The sequence below is a fragment of the Bombus terrestris genome, unplaced genomic scaffold, assembly GCF_910591885.1.
Source record: "Bombus terrestris unplaced genomic scaffold, iyBomTerr1.2, whole genome shotgun sequence".
NCBI classification, from domain to species: domain Eukaryota; kingdom Metazoa; phylum Arthropoda; class Insecta; order Hymenoptera; family Apidae; genus Bombus; species Bombus terrestris.
The window spans coordinates 6,193,959-6,210,302 of NW_025963552.1; the positions used below are offsets into that span (position 1 = coordinate 6,193,959).

At 41.1% G+C, this 16,344-nt stretch overlaps 1 pseudogene; it reads left to right on the forward strand.

The window, feature by feature from the left end:
- The first annotated feature begins 399 nt into the window (after positions 1-399).
- LOC100642548 lies at positions 400-1,984 on the forward strand (annotated as a pseudogene).
- Positions 1,985-16,344: the final 14,360 nt, after the last annotated feature.

The following is a 16,344-nucleotide window of genomic DNA, read 5'->3' on the forward strand; positions in this document are numbered from 1 at the left end:
AAATAAATTGTTAGAGCATCGATCGGAAATTCATAAAATTACATTAATTGCAGCCAGCTTGAAAACAGGAGAACTTTCTGATGAAATTAAATGTCTTAAAGAAAAGGATAGCCAGATACCGAGACGTAATGAATTACTCGAAGAAGAACAGAATAAATGGAGAAGTTTAGAAAAAAAACGAATATAGAAAAACTTGAAGAAGAAAAATCCCGTCGAGAAGCAGTTGAGGATGAAGTGAAAAAACTTTCCAAATATAACGAGTAACTTCTAAAAAATTATTAAGAAATCCATGAAAACTACGCTGAAGTTGTTGGTCATCGTAATCACAGACAATGAATGAAACATGTATCTCGACTGAAAGATAAAATCAATCGACTCGAACAGGATTTATATGCGAAGATGAGGACAGTAGAACAGCAGAACAAGATGATAGAAAAATTGAGAGCAGAAGAAAAACGTGTGCATAGTAAAAGAAAAGAGAACATAGGATGTACCTTAACCAGGGGCGTATGATCGAAAATTAGATTGTAAAGTAAAAAGTATTGTTATTGAAAAGTCAGAGAGACTTCGTGACAACAAAAGTGTTGCCAGTGCAGAGTGCAATGTATCAGTGTGCACTAAAAATGCAAGCAATGTGGCAATTACTTTTAGAATGCCACAATCACCGCGAAAAAACAATCGAAACCAAACAAGATCAAGTTGAAAAGTGAAGTCACGTGGGCTTATTACGGCTAACGACCAAAAATTGAAGTACGATTCCGAGCATTAACTCGCTGATCTTTAAATAGAATGTCCCAACAAAGACAGGACGATGCAAAAGCTCGAGAAGCACATCGAGGACATGAAGGAGGAAGTGCAGAAATTAGAATTGCAACTCGACGAGTCACATAAAAACAAACAGAAGTAGAGGAGCAACACCGAAAGGAAATAATGGCTAAATTGTAATAAGAAATTTTAAATGGTTACGACGAAATGCATCAAACTAAAGTGAAGCACCTTCGTTCTCAGCTTTTGCAAATATCAGAGGAGGAAGAACGCGAAATTGTGGCAAGAAAAGCTATGAAAGGTGATCTTAGAAATCGTATGGCGAATTTCTCGAAAAGAATAGCAGCGTTAGAATCTGAATTGGCAGATAAAAAACACACAAACATGAAAGGAGTTCCATCTCTTGAAATACAAATTGAAGAACTAACAATAAAATTAGAAGAGCTAACGGTCATTCAAGAGATCACAATTAGAAGAGATAACAGTAAGTCACAAATATGAAGTTGGCTTGCTGGAACAAGAAAAGGGCATACTTAATTCATGTATTAGTAATTTAATGGAGGAACGTGATAAGTTGGAGCTAAAATTACAAAAGCGACAAAATGTAATTCTTGAACTACAAGGACAACTATCTGCTCATCAATGTGAATCAGACGAACTAAAGAATGAATATGAAAAAAGTTATTGAGGGTGGGTGATCTTAGATATAAATATCAAGAAGAAACCAATAAAATGAAACTCGATATTGGAAAAGAAAAAATGATCCTTGTCAATGTAAACGAGTTTGAAACATTGCGTAGGGTAGAAATTGAAGCTAAAGTAAAAAATATTGATGAACAAAATAATTTTCTTAGAAAATAACTGGAAAACGTTCAAAAACTTTCCAAAAATGTTAATAATCGTTTATGCGAGGCGCATCAAGAATTAGAAGATTCACATAGAAAACACAGTCTTATTTTTAAAAAAACATCAGAAAGAATTGGTTGATATAATAAGACTTCAGGATGAAGAAAAATATAAATTGAAACAGTGATTCGAGGATGCAAGATTGAATAATATAAAAGAGATAGAAAATCTAACGATAGCAAGAGACAAAAAAGTATCAGAAGTAAAAGAAGCTGCGGGCAAAATGATCGAAGGAGAAACGAAACGAATTAAAAACTATAGTTGCAAATCAAACCGCGCTCATACGCAAAATTATGAAATCCGACAGTATTAAACTAATCGATGAAGTAAAAGTAAAATTTCACGAATATATGGATCATATTTATGATTTTCATTTTCAATTCGATGAAATATTCAATGCCATAAATATGGGAAAAGCTGGAATCCTTAGCCCTCAGTTTATTGATCATGTACTATTTATCAAAAATTATATGTTGCGAATTATCGACTAAAGAGCAATCGGTCAGACGAATCCAATCGGTCGATATCGCGTACTTCGAATGAATTAACGGTCAAGGTGGAGGAGGTTTAATCAATCGAGTGTTGGAGTAATCTAACAATGTATTTGCACTTGTATAAACGTAACGTGTGATGCGATGCACGGCGGCGGTAAGATCCTGTTGGGAGTGAAGTCTTTCACCCGTACGGTACGATGTCTGTCGATGAACTGTCCTTCTACGTACCTGATTCTCCCTACCAGCCGTTAGGTTTCGTTTGTCCATCTTCGTCTGTCTTTCTGGCTGGTCTTTTCCAGGGGTTTTTTTATCTGACCTCGCAGTCGTTAGATTTACAGTTCGGGGAGGACATGCAATTCGGAATATCCTAAAGAAGAGAATGGGCCTGTACGTGCCATAAACGGGCGGCCACTCAAAATTCCGAACATTATAAGAAAGCATCAGGACATCACCATTATAACACAGCATTAGAACCAAAAATTATCAGTTCATGCTAGATATATCAAGACTAACGGTATTCACTGTCAAAGTAAGGTTTTCAATAAAATAACCCTACCTTTGCTAATAGATTTGGCATGGGATATAGTGCGAGTATATCCTAAGCCGACTAAAAGAGGTCATGCATTTCTGGCACCAGTAGTTGAACATCCAATATTTTTTTACACAACATTGTACATACATGAACGATGATAATGATTACCTCGATCTAAAAATTCTAACATTAAAATAGGAATCACAATATGCTAACAAACACAAGCCATACACGATAAGAAATTCATTCACGATTGTGCGTCAGAAATCATCACCTTTAGCAGAAAGATGGATATTTGTAAATTTGGTGTTTACAAAATCGAAGACATAACTTTTATTTCACTAACTAACTAAGAACTAATGCATAGCCATATCAAAAAAGGAAATTGAAATTCACGTACTTTGCGTCGCCAGTCAAAAGCAAATTAAGTTAGGCAGACCCTCTATAATTCAATTTCCAGATGAACAATATTTACCGGTAGTATAATGAAAATAGGACAATCTAAAGTCAACGTAACGTCTGAGTATAAAATTAAAACGATTCCTTTTGGAAACGATACTAGAATACACTACTTGTTAGACAAGATTGAGAGAACACCTAGAATCTTTAGTCATATTCCGAAATAACAAAAGAATTTGGACCAAATGTCTGATCAAATCGATCAACTAACGCATTTTCTTCGAATACGATCAATTAAATCATGGGGACTTTCATTTCTGCAAATAGCAGCTTACGTTGCCTTAGGATTGACAGGAATTTACCTTCTTAACAAAATAGGAATATTCGATTTATTGAAGAAATGTTTACCAACGAAATTATGTATCCACCTACTATGCTGTAATGCCAAAAACAACATTCAAAACATCGCGACAAACCCTACACCCCTAAATAATTATACAGCAATACTACAGACACCACAGGCGTCAACGAAGCTCAAAAGCATAAGATATCACGACGAAGAAGAACAAATTGAGATCGAGCCCGCCAGAGTCCAATTCCACCGCTCCATACCGAAGAAACACTAAGGTTTTGGAGGACCAAAATCAATCCAAGGAGAAGGGATCCACATCTTAATCTACATCAGAGATACGACTGCCTTCCCGACCTTCGGACTCTTTTGCACACATCACCACCTTATCATTATAACCTAAACCAAGCCCCTCAACATCCCCAAACCAAAACTTATATAAGCCGCGATTTCAACAAGCTCGGGTAGTTCTTGTTCAGCCTTGTTCTGATTCAGTGTACTATTCCACTCTCTATTCTTCTATTCTCTACTCTTCTCTACTACTTCTACTCTTCTATTCCCTGTAAAACCATTATAATCATTAAATTTATAATAAAGTTTGATAAAAGAAAGTTAAGCGTTGGGTTACGACTCAACCTTCTTTTTTTTAGAATCTAAATATCAAGTTTATGTGACACTTACGATGACTGGCATTCGGTGTCATGCTATGATAGTGACCTGCTCTTCAGAGCTCGATTTCGGGATCGCCGTGGCTGCGTCGGACGAGAGTGCCATGTACGATATTAAACAGTTGGCGCCATGTTGCGATGATGGCTCCCTCTATAATCACATTGTGGCCGGCTGAAATACGTTGTATTGTTGAATGTAACTAATTTTATTTACTTTTCATGTTATTTGCCTACCGCCCTTTTAGTTATTATTATTACGGTGCCAAGCGTTTGATTTGGTGATATCATCATATTATCGACAGTGACCTACGAATACTGTCAGACTTATCACTATATTCAGGGATAGTTGGAATGTACTGACCATGTTTAACGCATGTAAATATAGTTTCCGATTGGAAAAGTGGGGTTATTTTAATCACATGGGTTGATAACATGGAATAAGTTGGAAAGGGTGTAATTTTTTGAAAGAAAGTTCCCGACAAAATGCAAATTGGCGGCGAAGTTTTGTTCTCGATACGTCATGTTGTCGTATGGTTCGATATGTCTCTAGGCGCAGTGTTCGATGTCCACTCGAAACATTGGGAAGAGGTCGCCACCTTATGGACCTCTTCTTTATTGGCAGAGGCAGAGTCTGCTCGTTGTGGGTTCCACCGTGGTTGGAAAAAATCTGAAAGTATGGAAAAATTACCGTGGAACTTCGACACAGTCGGCTTGATATAGTCGGCTACCCGGAAGTTCCTTTATGATATTACATTTCTAAGGAGGGCAAGAGCGATGTTCCATCAATTTTTGGTTGATGGGAATTATTGTCCAGGATAAGACGTACTTTATTGGCTATACGCGGCGGTAGGGAGAGTTTGAAGGTATGGTCTTAGATGCTACGGGCGATTTCTGTTCTTATTGCCGAGTAATTGGCCTCTTCTAGTGGGCCCTCGCCTTTTTATTTAAAGAAATGAGAGGAGTCAGTTCGTGATCGAGCTATGTTACTGCGGTATGATAGCGTGAAGATTTCCCCTATACGTGTAGAGTTTGAACATTGAGTAATCATCAACGCACTGATTTTGGGACTTAGAGACGCTGCGAATGGAAATAAAATTATAGTAAAACATTGAATACGAATTCATAAGCTTTGACCGTTGTAGTATTTAGCCGTCTCTCTAAGGACAAGGCTAGGGTTGTAGTTTGAATTCAGCCATTAGAGATATCATGATAGAGTAAGGCAATACAGGACCTAAGATAACACGTATCGACGAACTCGAGAAAACTCACTTGGACTGATTTGCGACGACTTTGGCTACGATCTAAGGACACGATAATGTTACAACCCTTCACTGCCTCTGGACTAGCACATATTTTGTCAAATTATTATGGAAAGTACAAACAAGAGTAACAATTTACGGCATAAGGGGTTTAGGAGCCCCCAGGTCCCATCGGTGTTTCCAGAGTGGCGTTCCAGGCTCAACCCGACGGTCATCCAGAGACAAACGACGAGAGGAGGGTGGATCCTGGCGCCTTCTCTCCTTCGGAAAATACGACCGGGGACCAGAGTTACGAAGACAAGCGTGTTCGAAGTTGGAGGAGGCAAAGAATGGCGCAGGAGAATAATAAGGAAAAGGGGCGTCGTGTACTACTCCTCCCGCGAAGAAGAATGAGAAACTTCTAGTATTTAGAAATGATATCCCACGGGTGGTGGAGAAAAAGGAGCCTCGCAGCCTGAAAGTAAGTGGTAATGCAGGAATAACACGACTGAAAATTGCCTCTGTCACTACCGTCAAGGAGGAATATCTGGCTCCGGTGATGAAACTTGGTCGATTTAGCCGGGAAACCGGCTAGTGAAGCCGCCGAAGAGGTGATCAGAAAGTGAGGTTTCCGTATCCGGTAGTAGCTGCTACAGTACTCCGGCGGCAAGCAGAACGAGGCGTTCGAAGGAACCACTGATCAAATCGGCGCTGAAGAAGCAAAAGAGTACAACGAGTGCGGAACAAAGCAAAGAAGGCTGTGTGATAGTCAGGATCAGTGAATGGGAAGAGATGATCGGCATCGTTAGTGATGCCTTTTGGAATATGACAGAGATTGTGGGCAGACTTCACTTAATTTCCAAAAAGGACCCGAAGATCAGAGAATTAGCCGATTCGTTCGATAGTAAAACAGACAGCGTCTGAGAGAAATAAAAAAGAAGGGATGCAAAGTTAGGAAACAGATGAAAGGCCCGTTGAGGCTAATGTCTCTACGCAAACTCCCCCTCCGACGGTCGAGATCGGGAAACGGAACAGTGACTGGAGAAACAAGCTGCTTGTTGAACAGAGCAACAAGAGAAAAACCGTGTCGCCGCTAGAGGATAAGAAAGTTGGCAGGATGAAAAGGGCGGAGAGAGGGGATACCTCGTACGCGAGGGTATGTAAGGAGAGAAGAAGGGGCGACGATGACTCTAGGGACAGAGAAACCAGCGATTCTGGAGGTGAGTGGATCGTCCAGACGAGTAGGCGAGAAAGAAGACGTGAGAGAAAGAGGAGCAAGAACGAGGAAAGGAGGCCATCGCTTAACGAAGGCCGGAGGAAACGAAGGCCGAGAACTCGAAACAGATCTGAGGCCCTCTTGGTGAAAGTCCGGGAGGGTGAGGAATGGCTCCAGACGTATAAGGAGCTTATGGTAGCGAAGGAGGCAGATGCCTGAGGAGCGGGGATATCCTCGTGGAACTGAAAGCGGGAGTCAAAGAGGGTGGCGTTGCCCTCAAGATAAAGGAAATAACAGGGGACAAGGTCCTTGTTTCCCCTCTTCAGAGTAGGGTATCGGCAGAGATTAGGGGCATCGACCCGCTAGAAAGTAGAGAGGGCCTTAAACAGGACATCGTTAATAAGCTGATGATCAAGGATGTCAGCCAAGTCAAGATTAAATTGTTAAGGATGGCAACGTGGGGCACGCAGACGGCGATTACGGTGGTGCCGGCATCGTATACCACAGGCAAGGAGGAGCACATGAAAATAAGAACTGGCCTCACTATAGCTACAATACGGGTCCTTCCTAAGGTAATTAGATGCTATAGATGCCACGGGATTGGGCATATATCTAATAAGTGCACGATCAGTGCTGGCAAGGAGCGAAGTCGCAAATGCGGCGCGATGGATCATATGATTTCAAAACTGCAGTAATGATCCAAGGTGAACGTTACGTATTCAGGGGTCCGAGGCACGGACTAGACACGTTATGGGGTCGTTAGCGTACCCTACGTATAGGAAACTGATTAAAAAAGCGATCATCAGAGGACAGGCACCCTGAAAATTCTGCAAATCAATCTCAATAGGAGCAAGCTTTCGCAGTATCTGATGCAGCAGTTTGTCTGGGAGTGTTGACATTGTGATCATCTCAGAACCTAATCGACAGCTCCCCTTCTGATATAACGATGCGAAGGGAGATGCGTCCATCTGAGAAACAAGGTTTAATGGCCTCCACCCCAACGAAGATACGTTGGCTGAAGAGAAGTGTTATATCGGAGTCAAGATAGGGGAAGTGTACTGCGTGAGTGGCTACTGCTAGCCCAACATTAGCCTGAACATTTTTGACGAATATGTGGAGAGACTCGACATATCTGTTGGGGCAGCCGTGAGGAGATGCAAGGAAGTTATCATCTCAGGAGTCTTTAATGCAAAATCTAAGGCATGGCGTGGCTCCAAGACTCACAGAAGGAGAAGGATGCTGTCGGAGGTTCAGGATAAAATCCACCTTGCTCCTATTAGGGTCAGTAAGGGTTCTACGTTTCGGAGAGGTACTAGAAGGAATTTCCTAGACATTATGAGAGTTAGTGGTAGCCTCATTAAGAGGCATAAACGTTCTGTGGTCCTGGGGGATTATAGCTCTTCGGATCACAGTTATGTGCTACATGAATTTAAAGGTTTGATTATGCCTGGGGGCAGGGGGCGTCAACGAAGGACATAGTGCCTGAGATGTTTGTTAAAAACTTTGACGACAGGAAGTATAAGTTATTAGGAGCTCGGACAAGCATGACGGAAAATCAGGATTCCCTGAAGAGGATCATTGAGGAAACTTGTGAGATATCGCTTTTTCCCTCTAGGAGGAGTAGGAACCCGAATTATTGATGGAACGATGAGATCACGCGTCTCCTGCGTCAGACCCTTAAGTAGAGAACACTAGCGCAGAGATCAAGGCTAAGGAACGAGGAGTGTGTCGAACAGATGGCAGCTGGTTGCAAGAAGAGAGCAAAGAGCTTAGGCTAGCTATTTTCAGGAGTAAGAGCCTGGCCTGGTAAGAGTTCACGGCCACTCTCGACCGTGATTCGTGGGGCTTGCCATATAGGAGTGTCATGGCTAGGCTGAGAAAGAGTATGCCGAACGTGAATCCTGGGAGGCAGCAGGCCGTAAGCATCATTGCGAATGTCTGTTCATTAGAGGACACGGGTGTTTCGGATGAAGAGGAAATAGAGTACAACAGTTGGTTGGTCGGCTGAACGTAAATAAGGCCGTCGGTATAAGCGGGGTCCCGGGGCCCATTATCAAGTTGATCTTTATGCATAGAGCGCAGTACCTGCTTGCCATGTTCAACTCTATATATGAGATCGGAAGATTACCAACTAAATGGAAGGTGGTCCGGTTAATCTTACTAAGCAAACCTGGATCCCAGGATTACCTCGTCATACCAACCAATCAGTATTCTACCGGCGATTGGTAATGTCTGGAAGAATACGATTAAGTTGGCCATTGAAAAGAAATTGGATTTGGATCCGTTTCATCGGGATCAATTCGGGTTCTGCAAGAGGAAAGGTACCGTCGATGGCATATTGCAGGTCAGCAAGTCAGCAAGATACAGGTAGGAAGAAGGGCGTAATTTGCGTAATGATGTGCATTGACGTTAAGAATACTTTTAACACCTTGCGATGGGAGGTCATTTTGAAGGAGGCCAAACATAGTAGCCTCTCTTATAAATTGACGAGGGTTCTCGCGAACTACTTGAAGGATTGAGTCGTAGTTTTGGACAATCCAAGTGGACTGATCAAGAGGAAAATTTTTGCAGGAGTTTCTCAGGTCTCAGTGGTGGGCCCGTTATTGTGGAACTTAGTTTACGATGGCCTGTTGGCCAGATTTGGCAATCGTATTAATTTGAGAGTGAGAATTAGGGTCTACAGATAGCAACAGAGAAGACTGAAGTTTTATCATTGACAAGGATGAGAGTTCCTAAGATTTTTAACGTATCTCTTGCAGGGATGTCGCTGGCTACACGCGAAAGTGTGAAATACCTAGGCATGGTGTTGAACACTAGGAGGAACTTTTATGAACACATAGTTAAGTGCCGAAATTGAGAGTTTAAGCGATCGTAGTTCATTGTTAATTTAGGTTTAAGTGGGGTATGATCATTGTTACGTCGAGCGACATTCTACCTAGAATAAACCACGTACCGCGTTCAAGATGGCAAGCAGATGTCCGCACATCGTCACTGCGGCGTACCCTCAATAGTCTCAAGAACCTGTCATAAATCTCAGGAATTTTCTAGCTAAAGTCCTTCAGACCGAACAAACATCTCTTTACTGAATCGTTTCTGAAGCTCATTGTTTACCACTCACAGACACGGGACAGTTTTTCTCACGTATGATACTTCACACTAGCAACTTTCTGTCGAGGGCGGCTATGACCCATCCTAGTCTACGAACCTTTTTTTATCCAATCAGAAACAATGTCTATTGCCCTCACTTTCCTAACCTAAATTGTCATTAACAAATCCGATGGTCCCTTGCGTTAGACACACCCATCGCTAGCTTTCCTCCAACACAACGTCGTAACTTTTACTTCACTCATTCTTCATCGTTAGAAGAGTCAACATATCATTACCGTTCCATTACATATCATTAAGAGTTTCTACTCTTAAATCAATCACTTACTTAACTTATACATACGCACCAGTGTAATTATCTTCTTTATAAAGTTACTGGAATAAACATTAATTTTTACCTGTTAATTTAATGTAAGCTCAATTTGAACCACCCCTATTATCGTAACTGCAATCAGGGGATCGATCATTTCGTGGCATCGAGTATCTAATCGTAACGGGAATTTACGACTCCCGTTGACGTGCTTTCTCGCGATCGCGTCTCTCCGCGAATGGTCGAATAAACAGTCATGTAGAATGCGAGGACGATAGTGTTGAATGTGATTGGTGGTCCGGGCCTAGATAAAAATAAAAATAAAATAAATACAGTATATTTAATAAAGATAATAAATTGATAGGCGTAAAAAAGCTGTAGATAAGGTATAGTAAAGTATGGTAGGATTATGGGATCATAGTAAACTAATCTATGTAGAAATAAGTAAATAAATTTGGTACTTACTCTAAGAGATTAGCTGACCAATATTATGATGAACCATAGAGCTAGGTGTAAATAAACATCTGCGAATTCGTCCTAAAAAGTAATAAAAAGAATTAAGTTAACCGTGGTATATGGTAGATAGTTCATATCGCTGCATAATACGAATACACAGGAAGACACAACGGAAATATTTATGATTGACCAACAATGGCATATAGCATCCGATGTCAAGCCGGAAAATATATAATAAATATTCAACAAATATGGTTTTTGATAAAATTCAATTTAAAAAAAATATTAGCGTTGTTTTGGTTGGGTTATGTAATAATAACCGTTATATATGTCGGGTTGGCGTTAAGATTTGAGTTAGGGTTAAGGGAGTGAAACGAATCCCTATTGGCGCTAGACGTGATCATTATGCAATAGAGGAGATATTTACTAGCGCAAATATGACTATGATGGAATTGGACAAGTAATCGCGATAATTAGATACTCGAGAAGCTAATGACAATGATCCTAAGCTCACTAACGAATCCGCGGTCAAGGGGATGACGAACTCTACTTTTCTTCAGCGTCTAAGTTGTACTCAATGTTAATGCACGAGGCAATCACTGCGTATCTGAGAGTTACTTGAATCGTCTTTGAGATCGTACCGGAGAGTGCCTCTCCATCACGGTAACGCTGTCGAGGAAAACTATGATGGGTGTGCCCAAGGGCACGAAATCATCGGATTCGTGGAGAAATGCCTTTGTAGCGGCACTCGACAACAAATACCGCTACACGACACTAACTAACACGGACACGGTAGCGAAGTGGTTAGCGCTCTAGGTTTCGAACGTTCGGGACCCGGGTTCGATTCCCGGCGCCCGTGATCCTATTTTTCTACCACGCATCAAAATAAAAGAATAATTAGCAGCGTTCCAGCAGCGACATCTACAGCCGGCAACTACTACTATCACCGACGACAACCTCTAACGCCATACACGCCTCAACTGGTGACCCCGACGTGATAGACAACAAAAACAGAGGCGTGACCATGGTAGCACTACCGAGCCTTCTATCATCGCGAATCTAAGTCTGTGGCAAGCTGGATCTTCCGCTATGACGAACACGGAGCAGCGGCCCTTCCTTCAGTAAAAACCTCGACACCTCACCTCCAAACGGGCGGGCAAATAAACAGGTGACTGGGCACGAGACGACTGCGAGGGACAGAGGCCTACAACCATGCACACCGTACCGACAGGATCCACCGCCACATCGGAGACATCGCGCAACGTCGGCACGGGCTCTTGACTGACAACAATCGGCTGACGCTTTACTACATTAAAAATTATAACGTTATCTCTGGTAAGGGGGTACTGTAGCGGCACTCGACAACACCTTCATTCGGAAAGTGAGGGAAATTGGCGTTACTGTTAATTGGTCAATTTCCATGTTGGTGGTTAGGGAAGGGTGCTAGCCGCCCTTAAGAGAGAGTTCGAGAAGAGGAAGCGTCGTTCGCGAGAAAAATAGATTTCTCCTATTTTCTCGTAGTTGGGACGAGGACTGTTTGTCGGTTTGAAGGACTTTAGTTAAACAAATCTTAAGATTTATAGCGGGTCCTCGGGCTAGCTGAACATGTACTGTGGAGACGCGTCGACATCTGGTAATCTTACTCAAAGAATAGAGTCTGCGTGTGGCGAGCCACGGGACAGAAATCGTTGAAATTCTTACCGTCGTGCCCCGTCCTAAGTATTTCTTTTGAGGAGAGCTATAGAGTTACTTCATGCCTTTGTTAGACAAAACGTTCGTCCGTTTGATGAAAACGTTGACCGCGACTACGTTCGGCGACTGATTGTCGCCTCGAGCCCGAGCTCACTATTATAAATCTCAAATAAGTACAGTCGAATCGAATGACAACAGTTTCTTAATTCGGCTATGGTGAAATCTAAATTACAGTACCAGGGGTCTTCCCAAAGTTCCGAAGGGAAGGTTCCGGTGTTCTTTCATCTCCGACATATATATTGCATATGTAGGTCTAGAATTGGGAATTAAGTAATGTAGTGTTCTCGTTTTTGGTTAGCAGTACTGATCTGTCAAAGTGGTTGAATGATTGGTATCGATAGGGTTCGCTACGCCGTTCAAAAATTTAGAGCAATTTAATGATTAAACTGAGTTAGAAGGTGTAATGTCTAAATAAAGTGGTAGTCGTTGACTAGGTATAAAGGAGTGGTAATAGTTAACATTGGAAAAACAGTAGGAGGATTTGCGAATTGTAAATAAAAATTAGTTAATTGTAAATCAATTTCGTTATCACTGAAAGGGCTAAATAAATTTGATGTTTGAAGAAACCTGTAGAAGAATGCAGTAACATCAAGCTAAATAGTAACAGTATCGGTTTGTTTATAGTTAAAACAGTTAATCTAATAATTTGATTTGTAGTAGTTTGAGTAGTTGTGAGTAGTTTGATTTGAAAAGTTTTATTACGAGTATAATAGTATATATAAATATTGGCTCACCTTGCCATGGTGGTAATACCAGGCAGATATTTATTAATAGGACTGCAGGGCCTGTCCTTAAAGTAAATTAAATTAAATTAAATTGAAATCAACTAATTAAATAAATAATATTGGATGATTTTAACTAATGATTGCACAACAGCCTATGGTACGTACCGGTTTGAGTGGAGGTAACGACTAATGCTGACGTTTGGGCTGTTGACGAATATGTAAATTTGTAATAGTAGTAGGATTCTACCACTTTATGACAACTCTTGTAATGCACTTGATTGGCACGAGCAGTTTCGACATTTACCGGGACTGGCACTCAGCGCCATGTTGTGAACAAGGGCTGCTCTTCGGAGATCGATTTTGAGATCGCTGCACTTGCGCCTGACGAGAATGTCGTTTACGATATCAGGCAGTTGGTGCCATATTGGGGTGATGACTTCCTCCATTATAACATTGTTTTCTGCGTTGATATAGTCAGCTCGCAGTAAGATCCACCGTTAAACTTTTTGTATCTGATGTTGCCAAAATAGGATAAAACCTTTTAAATAATGTACGATATGCCGGTGCTGGTATGGGCTGTAACTTACAAAACTGAGAGTTTTTATTTATGCCCGTACTAGTTGTTCAACGTCACTTTGATCACTAAACTGACTAACGTTATGTAATTTACATAACCTTGGACATCACTAAGGTAAATGATTTTGGCTTTAAAACCAGAATGGTGGGTGATGATGGTGGCGTATTGAACGGGACAAATTGCTGATGCATACGATGGTTCAAAAATGTGCAACAGTATTAGCCTCGCTTGGTTTCGACACGGTCGAACGATGTTTAAAGGGCGTCGGAATCTCGGTGGTGCGTTGAGGTTTTGGATTTCGTACGAGGAAGGTAGCACTCACTTGGCACGGCACGTCTTCTTATCGCGAAAGCCAACGATATCGACGTGAAGAGATGCGCACGGGTATGTCAGGCGGTAGCCATCATAATGTGGGGGCTTCGTGACTCAGGGTATAGTTATAGAATCATCATTAGCCTGGTGCCGATATACGAATTGGTGGTGCTACCTGTATGTATTACAAGTTAGGATATGTAGTCTTAGATGAGCATACGGAACGTGTCGTGCCATCTGGGGGCTATTGCTAGTCACGACAGTTAGGTATTCGAGCATCGGGTGACACCTATGGAGCTGGGCTCGTACTACGGTGTATCGAGAGCCATATGATAAGCTGCATTGTTAAGAGTATTGCTTTTTTCACAGTTTGTAACTCGCCTATCGCCCGTTTTAGTTTAAGATTCGAAGGGTGGATCCATTTCAATCACAAGAATTAATAGCGTGGAATAAGCTGGAATAGGTGGAATTTACTAAGCGAAAGTTCTCGACAAAGTGACGGTTTGCCAAGTTTGATTCTCGAGACGGCATGTTATTGTACGGGTCGGTATGTCTCCAGGTGCTGTGCTCAAGGTCCACTCGCAACCTCGAGTAGAGGTCGTCACATTACGAACCACTTGTTTGTTGACAGAAATAGAGGCTGCTCTAAGTAAGTTCCACCGTTGTTGAGCTGTTACTTTGGAGATGTTTCTTGGGGATTTCCGAAATTTTCTCGCGGTTTAAATCTATTTTAAATAATGCCTTACAGTGGCAGCTATCTACTTGCCAAGTCGCGTTTTAGGAAAAAACTTGGAAGCACGGGAATTTACTTTGAACTCTGAGTCAGTTGGCCTGATATAGTCGGTTGCCCGAAAGTTCCATTATGATATTTCACTTATAAAAAGGGCAAGCGCTGTTTTCTCTTAAATTTTTGGTTGATTGGAAACATTGTCAAGGTACAAGATATAGTTTAATAATGGATATACAGATGTAGCTTCTTATTGGCTATACGTGTCGGTAGAATATGTTTGGAAATCTTGAATGCTACGAGCGATGCTCTGTTCTTAACGCCGAGTTGCTGGACTCGTCTAGGGGATCGTCGCCCTATTATTTAGTGAAGCGAGAGGAGCCGGTTCACTTTTGAGGTATGTTGCTGCGGTATAAACGTGAAGATTTCCCCTATAAGTGTAGACTTTCAACTCTGAGTGATCTTTGAAGCACTGATTTCACGTCATAGGTATTGTAGTATTTAGCCGTTTCTCCAAGGACAGGGTTAAGGTTGTGGCTCGTATTTAGCCATCAGATATATCGCGATGAAATAAGGGAATATAGGGTCTAGGACAATTATCCAGTTTATTATTCGGTGGAATTTAACTGCAAGTAATTTGTGAGTCACTTGTTCCACGAACGAATCGTATTTATTTGTTTCGCTCTTCGTTATTATTGCAAATTCTCTTTTGCCATCGCCTTTTTAACACTAACAATAAGCGTCGAGAGCAATCTCGGTGTGAACGGGATGTCCAAAACTTTTACACGACATGATGCAGTTAGAAGCAACATAGCCTGAATGTTGGCAGGTCTTACATTGCATTTCGTTTCTCAAATCTAATAGATGGTGAAAAGTCGAAGGCAAAATACTGAAAATCAGCCGAAGATCAGAAATTGAAGAAAATTTCAAGCTGGCTTTTGACATTAATCTCACCAGGCCTGATCAAATAACTGGTTTTAAAAGTTGAGAAATCAATTAATCGGAGAATGTAAGAATTTACATAAAGCTATATGAACAAACGAAATAACGATAAATGTACAATTTTAAATTAGATCTTTAAACCAGCCATTTGGCTAGGTCTGGTAATGTTAGTGTTAATTAAATAGTTTAGTAGTCGTTGCGCGACAGTTTGAATATTTATTCGTATAGTAAAATAACTTTCCCTCATTGATTCCTCCGCCTTAATTAAGTTTCATTCTTTACGTCCTTCACTATACATTCCTTAATTCTCCGTATTCAAGATATTTCTAAGAATAAAAATCATTTAAAATCAGCGTTTCCCTTTTATTATTTCTATATTAGTATTAAAAGCCAATACGCACTTAAAAAGTACTTGACCCTTCATTTGCAAATTGGGTCATTGCCGACCAGCAATTTTAAGTAATTTTTCATTTTCTCCATGCTATTGTTTAAATCTTGCTTTGTTTAACGAAATTAAGGCAATAAAGTAAGGTAATAAGTTAGACAAATGTGTGTGTGATGTTGCCGGCAGGGCTACGAATTATTGTACGTTGTTTGTGAATATCGATGTAGTCAATGATTCCTGCTGCGTAATTCGAAAGGAAGTGCTTCGTAGAAGGTGAATGTTTTTGTTGATGTATACATTTCTTTGTCTAGATCGTTAATCTGTAACTACGTAGAATCGTTAACTGCGTAGCTGCTTGTGCCATCGGCTTATGTGTCCCCCCTTCCCCCACCACTTGGGAAGTTGCTCGACGAAACTAAGGTACAAGGAATCATTTAGTCGTCTCATTTCGTACCGATAACATGGTTCGCGTTGCGTCAGGTTTGT